Consider the following 25,068-nt stretch of genomic DNA (forward strand, 5'->3'; position numbering starts at 1 on the left):
AGCAACCTCTTCCCTGAGTAAGCAGAAAGCAAAAAAATCAGTTCACTGAATAAACTGCACTTGCAATTAGGTTTTACTCTATTTGATAATAGATCAGATGGTGAATTAGAATTTGCTACATTGGATTAAGTCATTTATTCCTGGCTTTTGCAATATGCCCTGAACATAATCAAGTGAATTAATTGCCCAAAGCCCACCGGTTATGCGGGAAATTAATATTTCAGTTTCACCAGTACTGTATTTGCTTTCCTACTCTTATATTTTGTTACAGATTGTTCTTGTGGATATTCAATTACATTTGCCCCTTTTTTTAAAAAAAAGTAAAGTCGCAATGAATGGTTGGGTCCGAGGGTGCATCAAAAACAAAGCAACCTTGGTATACAAGTCCAGGGAACCTTGAAGGTAGCAACACAGGTAGAGAAGACGATTAAGGCAGCATGCAGGATACTTGCATTCTCTGCAGCAAAGCTGCACAGCTGGTAAAGCTGGGAGGACCGCTGCCTCAAAATGCCAGTAACCTTGATCCTCCAGCGCAGTGGAGCTGCATGTGCTCCCCATGATCGTGTGGGTTTTCTCCCACAAACCTTGCGTGTCACCTTTCTGAGTTGGTTGGTTAATTGGCCTCTCAAATTGATCCAAATGTGTAAATGAGTGGTAGAATCCGGTGATGGGTAGGCAGGGTAGTAGATAATGGAAACACAAGAATAGTTTAGACAGAAAATTAGTGGGGAATGGGTTGCTCTGTAAGATAGCATTGATTCAATGGGCTGAAATGACCTCTATGTCAAAAGGAAATACAACATGATACATTAGCCTGGGTGTGGAACATAGGAAGAGGGAGAGCATTAAAAGGGCCACATCTGCACAACTTTTCATAGCTCTGGTTACCACATTATTGGATGGACTTGATTGCACTGGAGAGGGTAAAGAGGAGGTTCACTGGGATGATGCCTGAGATGGAGTTTTTCAGTTATGAGGAAAGACTTTTAGATTGAGTTTGTTTTCCTTGGAACAAAGGAGGCTGGAGGGGTGACCTGTTTGAGGTTTTCAAAATTGTGAGGGGCATAGATGCTGAAACTAGTAAGATGCTTAAAAAGGTACAGGTTTAAGGTAAGGGTAGGAGATATAAAGGGTACCAGAGGAGGAAGAATTTTTTCAGGCAGAAGATGGTTATAATCTGGAAGGCACTGCCTGAGGAGCTTGTAGAGGCAAAGGGTCTCATAACATTTTAAATATCTAGACGTACGAATCAGCAAGGCATAGAATGCTATGGCCCAACTGCTGGAAAATGGGTTAGTATGGATGGATACTCAATGGACAACATGGATACAGTGGGCCATAGGGCCTGGTTCTGTGCTCTGCAACTAGATTATAACATGATCTCATAAGAATAATTAGAGTGAAAAGAATAAAGACAAAGCAAATTAAATATTCAAAACTGAGATCATGTTTTGAATTAGGTCCAATACATGATATTCCGTGATCAAAAACAATGACATTAATAGCTTGGGAAAGGAATGCTGGGGTAATGGGTGTGGTGGATAACAAAATAACGTCATGTTTCATGTTCAAAGACCAAAAGCCATGGAGTTTTTTCCATTGGATCTTAAGTTAAGCATTCTAGGGGGTCTTGACAGGGTGAGTTCGGGGAGGATCTGGAACAGCAGGTCACTGTTTAAAAATAAGGGTTATCCAGTTGAGTCAGAGATGAGGCAATTTCGTTTCTCTCAGAGGTTGCAGGTCTTTGGAGGTCTCTTACTCTAAGGGGAGTGGAAGCAAAGCTTTTGAATATGTTTAAGGAAGAGGTGTATGGAATCTTGAAGAGCAAGGGAGTGAAAGGTTAACAGAAGAGGTCAGGAATGCAGAATTGAGGTTATAATCAGATCAGCCATGAGCAAGTGGCCTACTCCTCCTCCGAATATACACATTTCAACATCCAGAATACTGCTTTCACCCAAATCAGAGTAGGGTCTCGTGTACTGCCCAAAGATTAGGGTTTATAATAACACCCAATGATTAAATATTTGGCAGATAATAAATTGGCCTACTTTAATCTGATGCGAGGTATTTCTCAACTCCCCCTCAGAATTTTTCCCCTCATTGTTGAGCATGAAATTCTGTGGCCCTGCAGTTGTTGGAGGTATGACATAGCTACAGGGACAGTGACAAACTACTCAGCCAGCATTCTGTCTTCATAACCAAAAGTTGTTCTGCCTATTACGAACAAGATAACAGAGCTTGCCAACTCCCAGTTCTCATTAAGATGAGCTGCCTAATAATTCTCAATTAAGCAGGATTCCATAAAAGTGCACAATAAAACTTTCAGAGTGGTGATAGCAGACTGGGGGACTGCTGATGTTGTACCATTGTCTAAACAGGGAGGAAGGGATAAGCTAAGCAACTGCAGACTAGTCCAGGTGGGATAACTGTTGGGAGTCTATTCTAATGTATGATATAAACCATTATGTAGGAAGACAGAGGTTATAAACAGGGACAATCAGCGTGGATTTATTAAGTCGTGTCTGAATAATGATTGAGCTCTCTGAGGAAGAAACAGATGCTCAATTAGGGCAATGCATTTGATGTAGTCCACATGAATTTTAGCTTTGTAAAGTTCTGACAACAAGTTTGAGGGGCAAAAATAAAAGCCCATGGGATCCAATCAAGAGTGGCAAATTGGATCCAAAATTTGCTCAGTGCCAAGCAGCAAAGTGTAATAGTTGATGGATACTTTTGTGACTGGAAAGCTGTTACCAGTGGGGTTTCACAGTGCTCACTATCTTGCTTTATATAATCTATATTGATGAACTAGACTTAAACACGGGGGAATGATAAAGTTTGGTTGTGAAACAAAAATTAGGTGTGGTTTGCAGTAAGAAGAAAGCATTAATATGCAAGAAGATATAGATGGTCTGGTCAGTTGGGCAGACAACCAACATATGGAATTTAATCTAGAGAACTGTGTAGGATTTGGGAAGCTGCAATAAGGCAAGGGAATATAAAATGAAAGGGTTTGGGAGGCTATCAAGTGGGTGACCTTTTTCCCCTGAGTGGAGGGTTAAAAGCAATGGGTGTCAATTTAAAGTAATTGGTAGAAGGATTAGAGGGGAGATAAAGAAATTTTTCACCCAGAAGGAACTCCCTGCCTGAATGAATGGTGGAGCCAGAAATCCTGAACACATTTGAACATGTATCTGAAAAGCCATGCTTTGGACCTAGTGCTGAAAGATTGGATTAGGCTGAGTAGCTCTTATGACACAAGGCCTAAATGGTACCCTTCCATGTCATAAACTTTTATGATTCCACGGATCAATGTCTTCTTGTCCCCTCGAAAGGTTCTGGGTTATGGTTATGACATTGCTATCTGCAATAAAAAAGGCAGATTGCAAAAATTAAATTAAAAATTACAGTGAAAGGCAAGTTCCAAAGAATTTACAGTCCACAGGTTCAATATTGAAAGAAAATGAAGATTTTCTTTTAATGCAAAATTAAATCCGTGTGGGTGCTGGAAACAAGCAGAACATTTTGACATTTAGAATTTGAATAACTCTTCAACAAGAGACTAATTTCAAAATCAAATACCTCTTCAAAAGACTTAACACAACTTAGAGAAAAATACTAATTAGAATGCTGAAGGAAAGAATTTCTGCACACTGAACCTGTGCCAGTATTAGCTCTAAACTGCATTTGTCAAAAGTGGTTCCATTTCCTTTTTCACAACCTGTTATCCTCAGTCACCCACATGTATAATTCCTTCTTAGTAACTATGAATTGCTTTTTGAACATATTTGTATTTCATTATGTGGTTTTTACCGACAGGAGGCTGAAGAAATTCGGGTTGTCCCCTTTGACTCTCACCAACTTTTATCAATGCACCATAGAAAGCATTCCTATCTGGATGCATCACGGCTTGGTATGGCAACTGCTCTGCCCAGAACTACAATCATCACGTACTGTTTAATGATATCCTTAATCTTTTCCAGTCTATTAAATGTAATGGTGATTTCTTCCCCCAAATCTGTCATCATTACATACAACCTTAGTAATATCAGAGGCACATGAGTGACTTGCAATAATTGCCCATGGTGCTTCAAGTATATTAGAATAAATTTCTGGTATTTTCTTGCTTGTAAAAGTCCATTCGTTTTGGTCATGGGTAAAATCTTAACCAAATGACTGAACTTAATTTCCTTTAGTTCTAAAGCATGGGCTGATAAGAAAAAAAATGTTTTTACCATAAATCTACAATATGAAACATCCTGGTTGTACTGGAACTGCTGGCATTCACCTTCAAACTAAAGTCAGTCCTGAACTTGCACATGGATGCTATGAAACAGAAAATGTCCTGCAGGTTCAGCGGTGAATGAGGAGATGCACATAATCTAATGACAAAGTATTTTCCAGATCTTTATTCTGGAAGTGGAAGAGGGGTGTGGTAGGAATCACTTCTCGGTCTCTGTGCCAATTTAGACCTGCTACAGAATCCAAAACCCAATTGATATCAATGGGGGTTGTAGGGCACATATATTGAAAAAGGAGAAAGAAAAAATTACTTAAAAATAATTGAAAATAAAGTGAAATGATTTAAAAGTTGTGTATTTGAATTATCACTTTGATATTTTTATAATTAAAATAAATTGATATTACAAAGCTTGACACCCTATGTGTTTGTGTGTGAAAATTGAAATACATATTGGCAAGATATCTCCATTCACCTGGCTGAGCAAAACAAATTGGCAAGTTAACACCTACAAGACATTTTGTACAATTGTATTCTTGGCCCTATTCCACTGAAACAAACACTTAGCAAAGCTTGAAGGAGTTAGATTTTATTCCTGCTCTTATTTTCTGATATATATTTTTTCCTATTCTTATTTTAACTCTTACTGTACTTATGAGAGGGAAGAATTACAAGTTAGCCAAGAAGACAAAATCAGAGACCTCCCCCCAATGACAGTGACGGCAGCGGGAAAAAGAGAACGCACTCCTGAGGAACAGCTACGAGGTACTTGCTGCTGATGAGGATAAGTGCACGGCGCGGTAGCGTAGCGGTTAGTGCAACACTATCACAGCACCAGCGATCAGGGTTCGATTCCCGTCGCTGTCTGTAAGGAGTTTGTACATTTTCCTGTGTTGGCGTGGGTTTCCTCTGGGTGCTCTGGTTTCCTCCCACATTCCAGAGACGTACGGGTAAGTTAATTTGGGCTGGAATGGGCGGCATGGACTCGTTGGGCCAGAAGGGCCAGTTACCACGCTGTAAATAAATTTTTTTTTAAATTTAAGAAACTGGCCTAATCATGACAGAGACCCCAGAGGAAGTGATGAAAAACCATTTCTTCATTTCTTGCAAAGATCTGGATCTCCACCACACATTCCTCTAAGTCTTTGAACATGGCACACCTTCGCAAATACTTTTTAACCTCTTGGTTCTTGGTAGAAGTTGTCTAATTAGGTTCTTACTCCACCACACAATTGAGGAGGTGAATTATCAAAGTCACAAAAGGACATCCTATAATTACGACTTTGGGTAGCATTCATCCTCAACCAATTTTCAGCATTTGATGTGGTTGAGCATACTATTCCTCCATTGCCTCTCCACATAGTCCAGCTGAGCTGAACCCAGTTTGAACAATTCCATTCTAAGCTATCAAGTCACAGCCAGAAAATGATCTTAAGTGGCTATGATTCTCATTCAACCTCTCATGTCATTAAATCCGGAGACCTCAAGAACCTATCCTTACTCCAACCCTAGTCCATATGTACAGTACATACATAATGCATGTCAGGAACATCAATCAGATAAATTACAGATTTTACATCTGTGCCAATGTCACCCAGCTCTACTTCTCCACAACTTTTCTCAGTCCCTCAATAGCATCACACCTCCAGTGACCGAGGTTCAATCCCAGTTACATTTATTGCTATTGGTTTATTTATTATTGTCATTTGTACTGAGGTACAGTGAAAAACTTGTCTTGCATACCGATTGTACAGGTCAATTTATTACACAGTACAGTTACATTGAGTTAGTACTGAGTGCATTGAGGTAGTACAGGTAAAAACAATAACAGTACAGAGTACAGTGTCACAGCTACAGAGAAAGTGCAGTGCAATAAGGTGCAAGGTCACAACAAGGTAGATCGTAAGGTCATAGTCCACTTCATTGTATAAGGGAACCGTTCAATAGTCTTATCACAGTGGGGTAGAAGCTGTCCTTAAGTCTGGTGGTACGTGCCCTCAATCTCCTGTATCTTCTACCCGATAGAAGAAGAGAGAAGAGAGAATGTCCCAGGTGGGTGGGGTCTTTGATATCCCAATATCTCCATGGTTCCTGAGTTTCAAGTGATCACGTATCAAAAAGGCCAGGAAATTGAGCGGGGACCGATAAACCCTAATCCAATGCAATGTAGTTAGAGAGGCTGATTAGGCTACTGCTGTTTCTATATCCCTTCATTTTTTGTTCCTATATAAATGCAGCCTAGAAAGGTAGGAAAACTAAGCTCCATTTATATAGGAACAAGTAATACAAAACAAATTAATTGTATATTATTGCAAATAAATGTAATTTCAGCCTATTTAATGATAAGAAATGTAGAATGGGATGGAACAGTACATAAATTTTTGACAGCAATAGAGTGAGCAGAAATACTACACATACTACACATCAATTTTAAATCAGCCACTTGAATTTGTAGAACAAAAAATGGCCTGGAAGATGGGGTCCTGGTCCACTCCACACAACAGTGACATGAAAAACAAGTAGTGGTGCATAAGCCTATTTCTTCAGAAGGTTGGCAACATTAATAATCAAAATATTTCTCTTCTGTTGGGTTTGGTAATAAGCTTGCCAAGGTCAGTTATAAAATTGATTTACAATATTCCTGCTCACTCAGTTACTGTCAAAAATTTATATGTACTGTTCCATCCTATACATCATTTTCTTATCACGATTCAAGTAACATTTAGATGCCATAACACATTTGAAGTATGCAGTTATGAAGTATAGTTATACCATATATTTACATGATAATTTTCATTTTATTTTCTGAATTCTCTCTCCAATTTCAACACTTATCTTGTTCTGCACACATTTAAAAGTTTAGCAAACAAAAGGGCCATTTTTTTTTATATTTAATAACCCATTAATGAAATGATTTTGTAAGCTGTTCTTTGCAATTAGTAATGTTATCTCTAGAAAGCATAGCTCAACAGTGGCCAAGGGAATGAACAATTAATTGGGCAGAATTCAAACCCAGTAGAAGAAATAAATAGCAGATATTCAATAATACAATAATGATATTTTTTCCTCCACAAATGAAAAACATTAGGAATAACTTACGTTGCACGGATTAATTTAAGAGTCCCATGTTGCTGGAAAGAATACATAGAACATTGGCAGAACGAAATTTCTTTTGAGCAAAGTTATTTGGTTTTGGTTTTCAAACCACCATCTGCATTTCTGATACTGCTACATCTTGATCTTGTACCTGACCCCACTCAGCTCATTTGCAATCACAGTTAGGGAGTCAAATTTTATTCAAGTGTTTTTCAGGACACAAATATTTTTAAAATCTTACAACAAAACAGTATTTATTCATTGAAAAATGAGGGTGTTCCAAGTGCTCTCTCACTCATGTGTGAAAGAATAAAATCACAACAACAAAACTCTGCAGGAAAATTCTGAGTCATAAATAGAAACAACCTTACTTTTGGAGTTTGCTGCAGTCTCCATTTTGGGCATACACAGTTGGAGTTAAAAATGTCCATTGCCAGTATAGATAGGTCAGATACAAGATAACATGATCCAGTACATAGTCTGTGCATTCTATTTGAATTCTGCAGTTGTTCCTTCACCCACTGAGTCGTTTTCTGAGGCTCACCAGAGCATGAACCCACCAGCAAGAGTAAAAGGATCAGGAGGTACAAAAAATGTGATGTAAAGTCATGAAGAAAGGTCATCCACCCGAAATATTTAGTCAGGTTCCCACTGGCATGCATTGCCAGACATTTTGAGTGTTTCCAGAATCTGATGTCATAGATGTATCACTTATGTCAGATCTCTGTTTGGCATACAGTTTTTCAAGTGGCTTATTCTGTCACCCTAAATATAGAAGAACTTAATCTGAATATGTTCATCCATGTTAATAGCCCCAAGTATATTCATCATCCATTGAGGAATGAATCACCTTACATTCTCTGTTTGTCAGTATGCAGTGAGTGATAAGTGATGTTTCTTGTGCAAAGGTGGCCTTCAAAAGAGGCAGAGTCTATTTTCTTCCAATTTGTTGTTGTTCAATTTCTCAATGACATTTTACTTCTTCTGTTGGCATCAGAATGTTTTGGCAATGTTTACAGAGAATCAAAAACAGATGACTGCATTGTACCGCCTGAAGGAAATGACAAGGCATCAGACCCTGACAGATCTCCATTGAATTGGGAATTATAGTTAAGGTTACTGAAATGGCTGCTTGTAAAATGCCTAAATAAAGCATTATGTGGGAATAGATGTTCACCACCTGGGCAGTAATCAGTTGGAGCAGTCTGGCTGTCCATTAGAAAATCCATCTGAACTTCATTATTTTGTCATTTCAGCCCTGCTGCGAGTCATGGCCTCAAAGAATGACTTCTGCCAACCTTGTGAGTGCCATTGCCAGGATAGGGGTAGGGACATACAGCTATACCACCCCCTGCAGCTTAGCTGCTGCTTCATTCAAGGAATTATTGGCATGCACGGTGGAGAAAGAAGTCAATGCATTGAAAAAAAGGGAAATGGTTTGAAATGACAATTCAGTGAAAATTTTCCAGGTGTTTGTGAAGCTGAGAAGCATAGTCAATGTACATGTGAGCATCAGAAAACAATTTATGGAAGCATAAATATATGGAAGCATAATCATGATGAAACTTGTGGTTAAGCTAGAAATTGGACAAATGTATTTTTCTACTGAATAAAGGAAGCAGCTCCCAGAAAAAAGCAAATGAGCAGAAAAGACATGGCTAAATTTGCAGCCAGGAACAAAAGCTATGAAGGTAAGAATAAATAAAGATAATCAAATTTTGCATGGAAAATTAGAAGGGAGAAAATAGAAATTTGAAATAAAAATCACAAAATGCTGGATATGGATAATCAGCAAAGTAGAGAAAAAATGCAGGCTTTGCCATTTCAACCTACTCAAAACAAAAAGACCCATTATGAAAAGATTTTAAAAGGGGAAGGAAAGGGAATGAATGACCAACAAAGAAACCAATGGGGTTGCTTAGATGACCTACAAACTGCTTCATGGTAGCCACTGGTAGGAAATTTGCGAAAACAATGCAGATATTCTGAAAGGACAAAATGATTTGCAAATGGTGTGAAGGGGTCCATGGAAGCAAAGACACTGGAAGATAAATAACCTGTATACAGCACATATTAAAATCATCAATCATGACAAGAGTGAATGCATCCATTTACTGGTTCAGACTTGCAACATCTATCAATGTCTTACAATCTTCTGTGATCTCAGCAAGTTGGGATAAATACAATTTATTTGGGGATTTCTTTTTTGAGTGCCTTCAAGCTGTCCAGAGTTTTAATTTCATTTATATTGTGGCCATTAATTTTTCCTTTTATCTCTACTGTTTTGTTCCTTTTCGTGTGAAATTGGTCCATAGTAATGGCATGAGGAAATCAACGGTGAATCAGCAACATTCCTTGCACCATACCCAATTTTCTTCTCCATTGACTTCAATGGAAGGAAAAACAAGGGTACAGAAACAGGAAAGCCAATCTGTTATAAAACTATTTTGCACGCAAAACTGAGTAGAACAAGTAGAAATCCAATTACCAAAGTAGCCCACTATTCCATGCATCTTTTCAGTGCATTTCAAATAATCCTGAATTCCAATTCATTTCAAGAAGCTGTCTCATTCTTTCATGAAATATATCATGGTTTCTTATTCCATTGTGCATACAGGCAATGCAGATGAAGGCAGTGGGATCAGCTAAGCAGTAGGCGCTAATTGGGTCCTGTGTACTTTTGTTGTGGTCGCTAGGTTTGAGACCATGGCCAACAGTGGGGCCTAAACAACTTAAGATAACTGTAATCTCCTATGAGATAAGTATCACCTTCTATTGCTTGTGCCCCAATCATACAAGCATGCAACTCCTTTCCCTGCCCTACATCACAACTCTGATCTTGTGCCTGTCACCTCACAAGAACTTCAACCTATTGGTGGGGATGGAAGAGGAACAAATGGAGCAGCTAGAGGGTTCTGATGATGATGATGAATCACTGTCTTTTGATTTCACGTTTGTAGCCATCTGTTCAGACAGTAATACTGCATGTAATTTAGAGGAAAGCTTAAAGGTGGGATCTAAATGTGGTAAGGCAACTGGCAAAAGTGACTTGCAGCCAGGGCAGGAACAGAAAGTTCTGGTTCCAGTTCCACACAGAGGTGATTCTGGTGCAGGGGATTCAGATGACCACCTGTACATCAAAAAACTGCAGATGCTGGAAAGCTGAAATAAAAGCAGAAAATGTTGAAAATACTCAGCAGGTCAGGCTGCATCTGTGGGAAGAGAAACAAGAGCTAATACTTCGGGGCAAAGACCCTTCAGCAGAACATTCTGACCAAAGGTCTGAACCTGAAACATTAGCTCGGTTTCCCTTCCCACAGATGCGGCGACCTCGAGTATTTCCAGCATTTTGTTTCTATTTCAGACCACTTATGCAGGATAGACTAAAGGAGGCAGTTGATGCAAGTTCAGAACAATTCACTGGGTGATTTTATAGACCTGCCTGAAAGTGAGCAAGATTTGACAAGAGAACATGATGTAATCTAGCTCTAACTTTTGTGTAGAAGTTGGAGCCCATCATTTTATACGTGGAAATGATGGGCAATTTTATTAATACGTTTAAGGCCAGACCACAATGAAGCAACTGACAATTGACCTCTCAGCTCAAGCAGACCACAGTCAACATCTGGGTACTGAAGTGAAGTTCCAACATCTGCACTGATCTGGATAGCAATATTCAAGACTGTTTGCAGGGTATCACTACAGACCAGGAAGCTGATTGTCAACAGATTAGTTGATTTCCAAAGGTACCCACCCGGGATAGTACATGGCACCATGTGGCACAAATCTGCTCTCCTCACCTGAAACTATGGTGACAGCAAACACCCTGCACTGTTACCACTGCACCGATACCTCTGTTATTTTGCAAGTCAGTGAGCTAGCCAGCCCACATTATGGACACAAGGTGCGAGTTTACCTTCCAAATTTATCTGCGGCCTTCCTCTTTGAACGTCAGGGCCTTTCATGGTTCTGACTAAACCAGCACTGTATAGGAGCACAAGGACAGACAAAGTTGTGCAGAAGATGGACATTAAGGGAATGCACAAGTGTGCATAGTTGATATCTGATTATACGACATGATTTAATTCTGAATGTTCTTTTTTTTGCATCAGACCAACAGTGATGACATGTTGGTACTGCAGGTGTTGCTACTGCCTCACAGGTTTGACATCGACCTCAAGAGCTGTGTGGAGTTTGCACATTCTCCACATGACCGTGTTTCTTTCCACTGGCTACTCTGGTTTCCTCCTGCATCCCAAAGGTGTACAGGTAGGTTAATTGGCTGCCCCTGAGCATTCCAGTAAGTGCATGCATTTTTTTTCCAGACTTCTGCTCCATCACACATCATGCAACAGGATAGTTTTCCTTGTATTGAAAGTTTTAAAAATTTGCAGCTGCTGGAAATCTGAAATAAAGACAAAAACACCAATGATACTCAACAGGTCAGGCCGCATCTGTAGAGAGAGAAAAATAAAATTAATGTTTCAGGTCAAGGACCTTTCAGCAGAACTGGAAAAGTGAGTAAACAAGTGTGTTTTAGGTCACAGAAACCAGAAAGGATGGAGATAAGATAAGATATCTTTATGAGTCACATGTACATTGAAACACACAGTGAAATGCATTTTTGTGTAGAATATTCTGGGACCAGCCCACAAGTGTCACCACGCTTCTGGTGCCAACATAGCATGCCCACAATTTTCTAACCCATACATCTTTGGAATGTGGGAGGAAACCAGAGCACCGGCAGGAAACCCATGCAGTCACGGGGAGAACGTACAAACTCCTTACAGACAGCAGCAGGAATTGAACCTGGGTCACTGGTGCTGTAATAGTGTTACGCTAACTGCTACACTACTGTGCCTGCCCCAAAACAAAAGGAATACGTGTGATAGGAAGATGAATGAGTTTTTATTTCCTCTTTATTATTCTCATTCATCTCCCCCTATTTGCGTTCCAGTAGATAAGATGTAATTAAAATGCAATCATCATCCTCTCATAGATGGCTCCAATATTATGCATGTCACCTGCATAATTTTGGTCTCCATCAGATGACAGACATTCTGCTACTTTGCTTCACCATCCCCATCTCGGCACATTAATACCAGCTTTATCCTCCCTCTTCCAAATCTGATGAAAGATCATCAGTCTGGTTCTCTGTCCACAAATGTTGCATGGCCTGCTGAGTATCTCCAGCATTTTCAGTTTTCATTGTGAGCCCATCACAAGTGAGTGTTCCATCCTGCATCAGATAGTTCATCACCCAGCAACCATCCAGGAGGTTCATGTGACTATTTTCTCAGCTCAAACAGAAATGGCACAGTGACTGATGCAGAATGACTATTGCCAGGATACTAGCTTTGACATGGCAATGGGCACCCACTCAGGGAATGAAATCCCATACAGAATGAAATTTCCTATAGAATGCAATGCGTGAAATGTAGTGCTGACAAAGCAGTGAGCATATAGTCAATGACTCAATGTACCAGCAGGAATCCTGAAATCCTACAAAACTTTATATCTACCTTTATACAACACAGGATGTCAAGCAAAACAAAAACTGCACATATCTCCAGTTGGGAAGAATATAAATATTTGTGGCTCCTAGCATTTGGACACCCAATCAGCAACTAAACTGGAAGTAGCTGATGATCCATTTTAATTGCACTGATGGAACAAATTGGAGATGGGAAGAGGACAAGGGTGGTGTAGGAATGGAATCCTTCATATCAATGAATTAGAGTTCTGTTGAGCAACATTATAATAAAAGAGTATTAGCTGCAGCATCAATCTCCAAAATGGCAGTCCGAGTTCAAATTAACATGCAGACTTAGGGGAGATCTTGCTTGACAAATCTGTTAGAATTCTTTGAGGAGGTAACAAGCAGGTTAGACAAAGGAGAGTTGGTGGATGTATTTACTTGCATTTTCAGAAGGCTTTTGACAAGGTGCCACACATGAGGCTGCTAAACAATATAAGAGCCCATAGTGTTAGAGGCAAGGTAGTAACATGGATAGAAGATTGGCTGACTGGCAGAAGTCAGACTGTGGGGAATAAAGTGGTCCTTTTCAGGATGGCTGCTGGTGACTAGTGGAGTTTGACAGGTGTCAGTGTTGGGACTGCAACTTTTCACTTCATACATTAATGATCTGGATGAAGGAACTGATGGCATTGTGGCCAGGTTTGCAGACAATACTACGACAGGTGGAGGAACAGGTGGCATTGAAGAGACAGGGAGTCTGCAGAATGACTTGGACAGGTTGGGAGAATTGGCAAAGAAGTGGCAGATGGAATACAGCATAGGGAAGTGTAGGCTTATGCACTTTGGTAGGAAGAATAAAAGGTGTAGACTATTGTCTAAATGGGGAGAAAATTCAGATATCAGGAAGCGCAAAGGGACTTGGGAGTCCTAGTTCAGGATTTCCTCAAGGTTAACTTGCAGGTTGGGTCAGTAGTAAAGAAGCCAAATGCAATATTAGCATTCATTTTGCAAGGACTAAAATACAAAAGCAAGGATGTACTATTGAGGCTTCATAAGGTGTTGGTCAGATCACATTTGGAATATTGTAAGCAATTTTGGGCCCTGTCTAAGGAATGATGACTGGCCCTGGACAGGGTCTAGAGGAGGTTCACAAGAATGATCCCAGGAAATGAAAGGCTTAACATACCAGGAAAATTTGATGTCTCTGGTCCTGTATTCATGTTCAGAAAGATGAGGGGGGATCTTATTGAAACCTACTGGATACTGAAAGGCTGGATAGAGTGGAGGTGGAGACAAATTTTCCGTTAGTAGGAGAGTCTAGGATCCGAGGGCACAGCCTCAGAATAAAGGGACATACCTTTTGAACTGAGAGGAGGCGGAATTTCTTCAGCTAGAGGGTTGTGAATTTGTGGAATTCGTTGCTACAGAGGGCTCTGGAGACCAGGTCATTGGGTGTATTTAAGGCAGAGATTGATAGGTTCTTGATTGGTAATGGGGGTTAAGCATTATGGGGAGGAGACAGGAGAATGAGGATTAAAAAAAAAATCAGCCATGATTGAATGGCAGAGCAGACTCGATGGGCCAAATGGCCTAATTCTGCTCCTATATCTTATAGAAACATAGAAAAACTACAGCACAATTCAGGCCCTTCAGCCCATAATGCTGTGCCGAACATGTCCCTACCCTAGAAATTACTAGGCTTACCCATAGCACTCTTTTTCTCAGCTCCATGTACCTATCTAACAGTCTCTTGAAAGAAGCTATTGTATCCACCTCCACCACTGTTTCCGGCAGCCCATTCCACACACTCACCACTCTCTGAGTAAAAAACTTACCTCTGACATCTCCTCTATATCTACTCCCCAGCACCTTAAACCTATGTCCTCTTGTGGCCACCATTTCAGCCCTGGGGAAAAGCCTGACTATCTACCCAATCAATACCTCTCATCATCTTATACACCTCTATCAGGTCCCCCCTCATCCTCCGTTGCTCCAAGGAGAAAAGGCTGAGTTCCCTCAGCCTGTTTTCATAAGGCATGCTCCGCATTCCAGGCAGCATCCTTGTAAATCTCCTCTGCACCCTCTCTATGGCTTCCACATCTTTCCTGTAGTGAGGTGACCAGAACTGAGCACAATACTCCAAGTGGGATCTGACCAGGGACCTATATAGCTGCAACAATACCTCTCGGCTCCTAAATTAAATTCCCCAATTGATGAAGGACAATACACCGTATGCCTTCTTAACCACAGAGTCAACCTGCACAGCCGCTTTGAGCGCCCTATGGACTCGGACCCCAAGATCCCTCTGATCCTCCACACTGTCAAGAGTCCTACCATTAAGACTATATTCCGCCAACATATTTGACCTACCAAAATGAACCACTTCACACTTATCTGGGTTGAACTGCATCTGCCACTTCTCAGCTCAACTTTGCATCCTATCTATGTCCCTCTGTAACCTCTGACAGCCCTCCAAACTATCCACAACACCCCCAACCTTCGTGTCATCCACAAAATTACTAACTCACCCCTCCACTTCCTCATCCAGGTCGTTTATAAAAATCACAAAGAGTGAGGGTCCCAGTACAGACCCGAGGTACACCACTGGTCACCGACCTCCACTCAGAATACGACCCTTCAACAACCACTCTTTGCCTTCTGTGGGCCAGCCAGTTCTGGATCCACACTGCAATGTCCCCTTGGATCTCATGTCTCCTCACCTTCTCCATAAGTCTTGCATGGGGTACCTTATCAAACGCCGTGGTGAAATCCATATACACTATGTCTACTGCTCTTCCTTCATCCATGTGCTTAGTCACATTCTCAAAAAATTCAATCAGGCTCATAAGGCAGGACCTGCCCTTGACAAAGCCATGCTGACTATTCCTAATCATATTATACCTCTCCAACTGTTCATAAATCCTGCCTCTCAGAATCTTCTCCATCAGCTTACCAACCACTGAGGTAAGACTCACCAGTCTATAATTCCCTGGGCTATCCCTGCTCCCCTTCTTGAATAAGGGAACAACATCCGCAACCCTCCAATCTTCCGGAACCTCTCCCGTCTCCATCGACAATGCAAAGATCATTGTCAGAGGTTCCGCAATCTACTCCCTCGCCTCCCACAGCAACCTGGGGTACATCTCATCCAGTCCTGGTGACTTATCTAACTTGATGCTTTCCAAAAGTTTCAGCACTACCTCTTTTCTAATGAGGTAGTGCTCAAGCACTAGTGCTACATGCTCAAGCTTTTCAGGCCGCTGCAAGCCCCCACTACAATCCCCTAGATCTTTTTCCGTAGTGAATACTGACATAAAGTATTCATTAAGTACCTCTGCTATTTCTTCCGGATCCATACACACTTTCCCACTGCTGCACTTGATAGGCCCTATCCTTTTGCATCTCATCTTCTTACTCTTCACATACTTTTAGAACGCCTTGGGGTTTTCCTTAATCCTGCCCGCCAAGGCCTTCTCATGTCCCCTTCTGGCTCTTCTAATCTCTTTCTTAAGTTCCTTCCTTTTAGCCTTGTACTCTTCCAGATCTCTAACATTACCTAGCTCTCTGTACCTTTTGTATGCTTTTCTTCTTGTTTTGACTAGATTTATTATAGCCTTTGTTCACCACGGTTCCTGTATCCTCTCGTGACTCCCGTCTCATCAGAACATGTCTATGCAGAACTCCACACAAATACCCCCTGAATATTTGCCACATTTCTTCTGTACTTTTCCCAGAGAACATCTGTTCCCAATTTAATCTTCCAGTTTCCTGCTTGAGAGCCTCATAATTCCCTTTAGTCCAAGTAAATGCCTTTCTAGTCTGTCTGTTCCTATCTCTCTCCAGTGCTAATGTAAAGGAGATAGAATTATGATCACTATCACCAAAATGTTCACCCACTAGGAGATCTGACACCCAACCAGGTTCATTTCCCAATATCAAATCAAGCACAGCCTCTCCTCTTGTAGGTCTATCTACATACTGTGTCAAGAACCCTTCCTGAACACACCTAACAAACTCCACCCCATCTAAACCCCTCAGAGATGCCAGTCGATATTTGGGAAATTAAAATTCCCCATCACAACAACCCTGTTATTCTCACACCTTTCTACGATCTGCTTCCCTATCTGCTCCTCAATGACCCTGTCACTATTGGGCGGCCTATAAAAAAACATCCAGTAAAGTTATCGACCCCTTCCTGTTCCTAACCTCCACCCACAGAGACTCCATAAACAATCCCTCCACGACGTCCACCTTTTCCGCAGCCGTGACACTATCTTTGATCAACAGTGCCACTCCCCCACCTCTTTTGCCTCCCTCCCTGTCCTTCCTGAAACATCTAAAACCCGGCACTTGAATCAACTATTCCAGCCCCAGAGCCATCCAAGTCTCCATAATGGCCACCACATCATAGTTCCAAGTATTGATCCAAGCTCTAAGCTCATTCGCCTTGTTCACAATACTCCTTGTGTTAAAATAGACACATCTCAAGCCTATCTGAACACTTCCCTTCTCTATCACCTGCCTATGGTACTTACTCCTAGCTTCTTCTATTTGAGAGCCTAACACCTCTTCCCCAGTCTCTCCAGTACGGATCCCACTCCCCAGTAATTCTAGTTTAAACTTCCCCCAGTAGCCTTAGCAAACCTCCCCACCAGTATGTTGGTCCCCCTGGGATTCAAGTGCAATCCGTCCTCCTTGAACAGGTCATACCTGCCCTAAAAGAGGCCCCAATGATCCAGAAAACTGAATCCCTGCTCCCTACTCCAATCCCTCAACCACGCACTTAACCTCCTCCTCATTCTGTTCTTATACCCACTGTCACTTAGCACAGGCAGTAACCCGGAAATTACTACCTTTGAGGTCCTGCTTCTCAACTTCCTTCCTAATTCTCTATAGTCTCTTTTCAGGACCTCATTCCTTTCCCTACCTATGTCATTAGTACCAATATGTACCACGACCTCTGGCAGTTCTCCCTCCCCCTTCAGGATATCTTGGACGTGATCTGAAACCTCCCGGACCCTGGCACCTGGGAGACAAACCACCTTCTGAGTTTCTTTCCTGCGTCCACAGAATCTACACACCTAACTATAGAGTCCCCTATCACTAGTGCCTTCCTCACTCCTTCCCTACCCATCTGAGCCACAGGGCCGGGCTCTGTGCCAGAGACACTGCCACTGTTGCTTCCCCCAGGTAGGCTGTCTCCCCCAACAGTACTCAAACAGGAGTACTTATTGTCAAGGGGTACAGCCATAGGGGTACTCTCTAGTACCTGACTCTTCCCCTTATAGTCTATTGACTTTCATTCTGTCAAATTTCATAAATCTTGCACTCCTGTATAAAGTTCTTCCATCATTTCACTGCTGACTGATCAAGTTTAACTAAGTTTCTTTTAACTGGGCCCATTGATGATTGCCACTTAGTACCATTCCCACTTCGGCATCATTTTGTTACTTTTCCACCAATAGTTTTGTATTTACAGGTTTTTTTTTTACTTTTTTTCTGCATCTTTTGACTAATCATATCATTAAATGTTTTCTTCTTATAGAATTTCTGTGCTATTTTTCAAAACAAGTTTCTGCCATTTTTTTCCCCCTGACCTTCACACCTAGATGGGTGTTCTTTTGGGAATAATTATCAGAATCAGCCTCACAACCTCAGTCAAGTTAGTTGATCTTCTGTTTAGAAGATTAGCTATGAGTAGTGAAATGCTGAAAAAACAACTGACATTTTTCTTTCCTCTCAGTATCCAAAACCAGAGTTATTTTGTTTTCATCTGCAAGTGTATGAATTGTTTCATATTATACCTTATAGAGATAAATTGATCATTAATGTATTCACCTATATTTGTTTGCTAATCTATTTACATTTGGTAAACAATCCCCATTCCCCAAAACAAAAGAAAAATAACCAATCTTGTTTATCAGCAAGATAACAAGGTGTATTTACAATATATGTAATTATCTGAATAATGCACATGATATACCTCAATTACCTCTTCATTAATATATGTTTATTGTGAAATTGCAATATAACCAATTAGTAATGCAAACTAAAATTTAATGCACAGGTTTATCATTTTAAAATCACATTTGCAGCAAAATAATTTATTTAGTTTTAATGCTAATGCGAGTATTGAGTTAGTACTAATTGGGATGGCATATTGGCACAGCAGTTATTTCTGATGCCGCACAGTTCCAGTAACTGGAGTTCAATCCTGACCTCGAGTGCTGTCTGTGTGCAATTTGTAATTTCTCCCCATGACTGTGTGGGTTTCCCCGGGTGCTCCAATTTCCTCCCACAACCTAAAGGTGTGCGGGTTGTTAGGTGAAATGGCAAATGCAAAATTACTGCTTGTGTAGGTGGTTGGCAGCAGCATCTGTGAGGAGTTGATGAGCACATGAGAGGGAATAGGTTACGGGGAAATAAGTGGAGGAATGGAACATAGAGCAGTGCAGCACGGAAACAGGCCCTTAGGCCCATGATGTCTGGGCCAACAATGATGTCGGGCTAAACTAATCCCATCTGGCTGTACATGCTCTATTTCCCTCCATTCCTGCCTTTGCATGTGCCCATCTAAATGCCTCCTTAAACATTGGTATCATATCCACTTCCACCACTTCTCCTGGTACTGCATTTACAGTCTGTGTAAAGAAAAACTTGCCTCGTAAATCTCCTTTAAACTCAGCCCCTCTCACCTTAAGATTATGCACTGTAGTATTTGCCATTTCTAGCCTGGGACAAAGACTCTGACCGTCTCCCTCATTATTTTATAAACTCTTATCAGGTTTCCCGTCAGCCTCCAACGCTCCAAAGGAAACAATCTAAGTTCATGCAAACTCTCTTTATAGCTAATTGTCTCTAATCTAGGCAACATCCAGGTGAACATCTTCTGCACCCTTTCCCAAAGCTTCCACATCCTTCCCATGATGCAGCAACCAGAACTGCACACAATACTCAAAATGTGGCCTAACTAAAGTTTTATACAGCCGCAACATGACTCCCCAACTTTTAAACTCAGTGCCCAAACTGATAAAGGCAAGCATGCCATATGCCTTGTTTACCACCCTATCTATTTGTGTTGCCACTTCAGGGAGCTATGGACTTACACCCCAAGATCCCTCTGTACATCAGTTCTCCTGCTGGTACTATCATTTACTGTATATTTTTCTCTTACATTTAACCCTAAACTACAGCACCTCATATTTGTCCAGATTAAACCCTATCTGCCATTTATTTGTCCACATTTCCAACTGGTCTTTGTCCTTTGACAACTTTCCTCACTATCCACAACCCCACCAATTTTTTAGTTGTCTGCAAAAACACACTTTAATCAGCCCACATATATTTTCATCCAAATCACAAACAGAAGTCCCAGTGGAAAATTACTGGTCATTAACCTCCAGTCGGAATAACACCCTTCCACCATTACCCTCGGTATTCTATGGCCAAGCCAATTTTGAATCTAATCTAACAAGTCACCTTGCATCTCATGGGACTTAATTTTCTGGAACAGTCTACCATAAGGTACCAGCTGAATGCTTAACTAAAGTCCATGTATACAGCATCCTCTGCCCTACCCTCATTAATCTCCTTTGTCACCTCCTCAAAAAATTCAATCAAGTTTGTAAGACATGACCTTCCCCACACTAAGCAATGCTGACTCCCTAATGAGTCCATGCTTTTCCAAATGAGAGGAAATCCTGTCCCTAATGGGACAGATAGGATTAGACTGAGACCCCACATAAACCCAAAGGGCCAAATGGCTTTCTATTTTGTGAGAAAATGAGAAAAAAAAGACTATTTAAAACTATTAGCAATGTAAATGCACATATTAGAACGAAACAAACAGTAGAACATGTGCCTTTTAGTTCTGAATACTGTGTGAAACAAGGCATAATCAGAAAGGCAAAGTGTACCTGACATGATGTCTGTGTGTCAATCACATGCAGTATTTGAAAGCTTAAGGTGATGCAAAAGAAACCAAAAATAGTTTGGTTTATTATTGCGCAGGAGGAAAGAAAGCCGAAATGTAAAATTAACTGCAGAGAGTGGGAAGGAAAACAAATATGGAATGGTTAACCAAGATTATAAATAAGAGAAAGGACCAATAGAAGCATAAAGAGAATGGGAAAGGAAAGAGTAGATGGTTATTCATTCAGGAAGAAATGAAAGCTAATAAATATCCTGCACTGCATTGGAGAAAATAAATGGAATTGGAAGAGGAGGAAGAGAATGACTGAATAATAAGATGGAAAAAAAGTGAAATTATTTTGTTTTAGAGATATTAATAAAATAACTACACATAGTTGAGGGAAACTCAGAAAATAGGCATCTAAAGTTGGAGAACAGTTACGCTGGAAAGAAAAGAGACTGGTTTACTGGCTTTATTTCCCCCCCTTCGTGAAAATTACAAAGAGATAATAAAATGCCCTGACTCCTATGTAATCTTGCACTTGACTGTGTCATAAAATTCATCATATCGTGAAAGGATTCAGAGACCAAATCTTGAGGGCTCCAGAAGCAATGATTTAAAGGTAAGATAGACATTGCTGGTGATGATTTTGCTCCAACAAGGTACCTCTGAGTTGAACTATGGAATTGTATTCCCAAAGGGGGGGGGGGGGTGGTGGGCATTGGCACACTTACCTGGACAACAAAGGCAACAATGCCAGAGCCGGGAGTAACAAGGGGAGAGGGATAGCCCTGCAGGGAAATAAAAACTTTAACAATAGATGGCTAAAGGAGGAATAAGTGACCAGGAGAAGAGTGCAGGTGAAGTTAAAGGATCAGATTGTGGGACACAGAAAAGATCGGGAAGGACAAGATGGTTGGGTAGGTCATGGTGACGAAATGTAAAACACAAGACTTTAAGAAATAAGCTCTGCATAAAATTCTAAGAGAAACAGAGAGAAAAATTATAAAATGTGGAGGTAAATGGGTGATACTCTTAATATTAGAAACATAGATGAGTTATCAGTGGTTCAGGAAAGGTGGTGAAACATGTTATAAACAAGAGGTGATACACAATATAAACAAGGTAGCCTTAGAGTCTGTCCTGCAGCCTGTTTACTTAAATAGCTCCCCATCTCCCCACAATGGAGGTCACAACACACAACAGCACATAGCTGGTTGGGAGTGTTACTTCACTTCTAAAATCACAGCTGCAGAACTCCTAAAATAATGCAAGGGAGAAATCAGCATTTAGGTAATGAGAAGCACAAGTACTGGTGTGCAATTATAATGTTTACCACTGAGTACATATGCTCATTTCTGAATAATCATTTATAAGGTTTTCTGAGACTCTGGGATCAGCAGGCATTCACACTGTGTGGAAGTGTTTGTACTTTGCTTGCTTGGAGCAGCATGGGTTTTATGTGCTAATAAAATGCCTGGAGGATGAAATTTTAAGATGATTCTTGCATCGAGACAAAAATGATCAAAGATCCTCAAAAAAAAATCTTCCATGAAACTAAATAATTGACATTCCTGGACAAGGACATATTTCAAAATTAGTTACGTTATTAAGACCAGTGAGGTATAATTTAAAGGCATATTTAATTAGACTGGAACTCCTTCACTACTTCTTACAAAGAAGGAAGTGGTATAAAGATGGTGGATAGCTGTCGAGTAATATTGCCTCTTGTTTCTGTCCTCCTTTCCTACATGCAAGAATTTTGATATTTCAGCCTCCAGATATTTCCCTCAAATATGTTCGACAAGACTACGGAATACAATATCTGAAAGGTCAACAACACAATAATTAAACTTGCAGTTCACCTAATGCTGTTAGAAAAATCAATGCCAGATCTGACAATTCACCACTATGAAGAGCCTGTCACCTTTGTTGCTAAATTGTTTTTCAGAGCTCCAGAGCCTCCATACTTAAGATTCATGGTCAGTTTCTTGTCCAGCAATTCAGTGCCTCAGATGAAGGGCATATTTTCAGTAAGTTTGCAGTAAAGAGATGATTTTAATCGACTTTTTAAATTGGGTTTTTAAATTTTCTGGGAGTGCAAATTTTATAAAGAGGGAACATGTCTTGTGGTGGAGGAAGAGAAAGGAAGATAGGTGCGAAGGCAAGTGTTTGGGTGAGGAAGGGGGAGGAGATTTTGTTTTAAAGACTAAACATCTAACTTGGTAAATTGGTTTATCATTGTCACATGTACTGAGGTACAGAGGAAAAACTGGTCTTGCATACTGTTCATACAGATCATTTCATTGCACAGTGCATTGAGGTAGTACAAGGAAAAACAATAACAGAGTGCAGAATAAAGTGATACAGTTATAGAGAAAGAGTAGTGCAGGTAGACAATAAGGTGCAAGGTCAAAACGAGGTAGATTGTGAGGTCAAGAGTCCATCTTATCGTACTAGGGAACCATTCCATGGTCTTATAACAGCGGGAGAGAAGCTGTCCTTGAACCTGGTGTTAAGTGCTTTCAGGCTTTTGTATCTTCTGCCCAGTTGGAGGGGGGAGAAGAGAGAATGTCTGAGGTGGGTGGGGTCTTTGATTACGTTGACTACTTTAGTGAGACAGCAAGAAGTGTAGACAGAGTTCACGGAGGGGAGGCTGGTTTCTGTGATGTGCTGAGCTGTGTCCACAACTCTGCAGCTTCTTGCGGTCTTGGGCAGAGCAGTTGCCATACCAAGCCATGATGCATCCAGATAGGATGCCTCCTGTGGTGTTTCAATAAAAAATTGGTGAGGGTCAGAGGAAACATACCAAATTTCTTTAGACTCCTGAGGAAGTAGAGATGCTTTCTTGGCTGTGACGTTTATGTGGTTGGACCAGGACAGGCTATTGGTGATATTCACTCCTTGGAACTTAAATCTCTCAACCTTCTCAACCTCAGCAGCATTGATGTAGACAGGAACATGTGCACCACCTCCCTTCCTGAAGTCAATGACCGGCTCTTTTGTTTTGCTGACACTGAAGGAAAGGTTGTTGTCATGACACCATGTCACTGGGCTCTCTATCTCCATCCTGTACTCCGACTCATTGTTATTTGAGATTCGGCCCACTACAGTGGTATCATCTGCAAACTTGTAGATGGAGCTAGTGCAGAATCTGGCCACATAGTCATGAGTTTATAGGGAGTAGAGTAGGGGGCTGAGGACACAGCCTTGTGTGGCACCAGTGTTGAGAATAATCGTATGAAGGTGTTGCTGCCTATCCTTACTGATTGTGGTCTGTTGGTCAGAAAGTCAAGGATCTAGTTGCAAAGGGAGGTGTTGAGTTCCAGGTCTTGGGATTTGGAGATGAGTTTGCTTGGAATTATAGTACTGAAGGCAGAGCTGTAGTCAATAAACAATAGTCTAACCCAGGTGTATTTAGTGTCCAGATGCTCCAGAGAAGAATATAGGGCCAAGGAAATGGCATCCGCCATAGACCTGTTTCGGCAGTAGGCAATTTTCAGTGAGTTGAGGTTTTCTGGGGGGCTGGAGTTAATGCATGTCATGAACAGCTTCTTGAAGCACTTCATGATGTTGGATGTCAGAGCCACCAGGCAATAGTCATACTGCCACATTGAGGCCAGACACAAGTTGGAGGATTCCACCTTGGTAGTCTCCAGCTTGACAGCCTCAACAACGATTTCTCTAACTTCTGGTAACCCTCCCCTCTGCTCCCCCACCTTTACTCCCTCCTTCCCCCCCTCCTTTGTCTTCCCTCATTGCTGTGGCCCCCTCCCCCCTTTCTTTCCCCTTCACCCACCCTCATGACCTGCCCATCTATTCCCCACCTCCTTCCCTATATTCCATGCTCTACTGACCTATCCTACTAAATTCCTTCTTCTTCAGTCCTTTGCATCTTCTACCTATCACCTCTCAGCCTATTACATCTCCCACTTCCCCCACCCACCTCCTTTCCCCCCTCAGCTGGACCCACCTATCACCTGCCAGCCTGTGCTCGTTCCCCTCCCCCAACATTCCAGCTTCCGCCCTCTTCCTTTCTAGTCCTGGTGAAGGGTCTCAACCCAAAACGTTGACTGTTTATTTCCTTCCATAGATGCTGCCTGACCTGCTGAGTTCCTCCAGCATTTTGCGTGTGTTGCTCCAGATTCCAGCATCTGCTGAATTTTGTGTCTCCATTAAGGCACATTACCTTGTTTTTTCTTGGGTACCAGGATGATAGTGGTCTTCTTAAAGCAGGTGGGAACCTCAGAAGAAGGGAGAGGTTAAAAATGTCTGCAAATACACCACCAGCTGATCTGCACGGATCTAAGGACATGGCCAGGGACACCATCTGGACCAGAT

General features: G+C 41.2%; 1 protein-coding gene across 1 annotated transcript in view; it reads right to left on the reverse strand.

Annotated features, from left to right (window-relative positions):
* dgkb (diacylglycerol kinase, beta) overlaps positions 1-25,068 on the reverse strand; it is a 589,337-nt gene that overhangs the window by 485,267 nt on the left and 79,002 nt on the right. The window lies entirely within an intron of this gene.

This window comes from Pristis pectinata, chromosome 5 (genome assembly GCF_009764475.1).
Source record: "Pristis pectinata isolate sPriPec2 chromosome 5, sPriPec2.1.pri, whole genome shotgun sequence".
Classification (NCBI taxonomy): Eukaryota; Metazoa; Chordata; class Chondrichthyes; order Rhinopristiformes; family Pristidae; genus Pristis; species Pristis pectinata.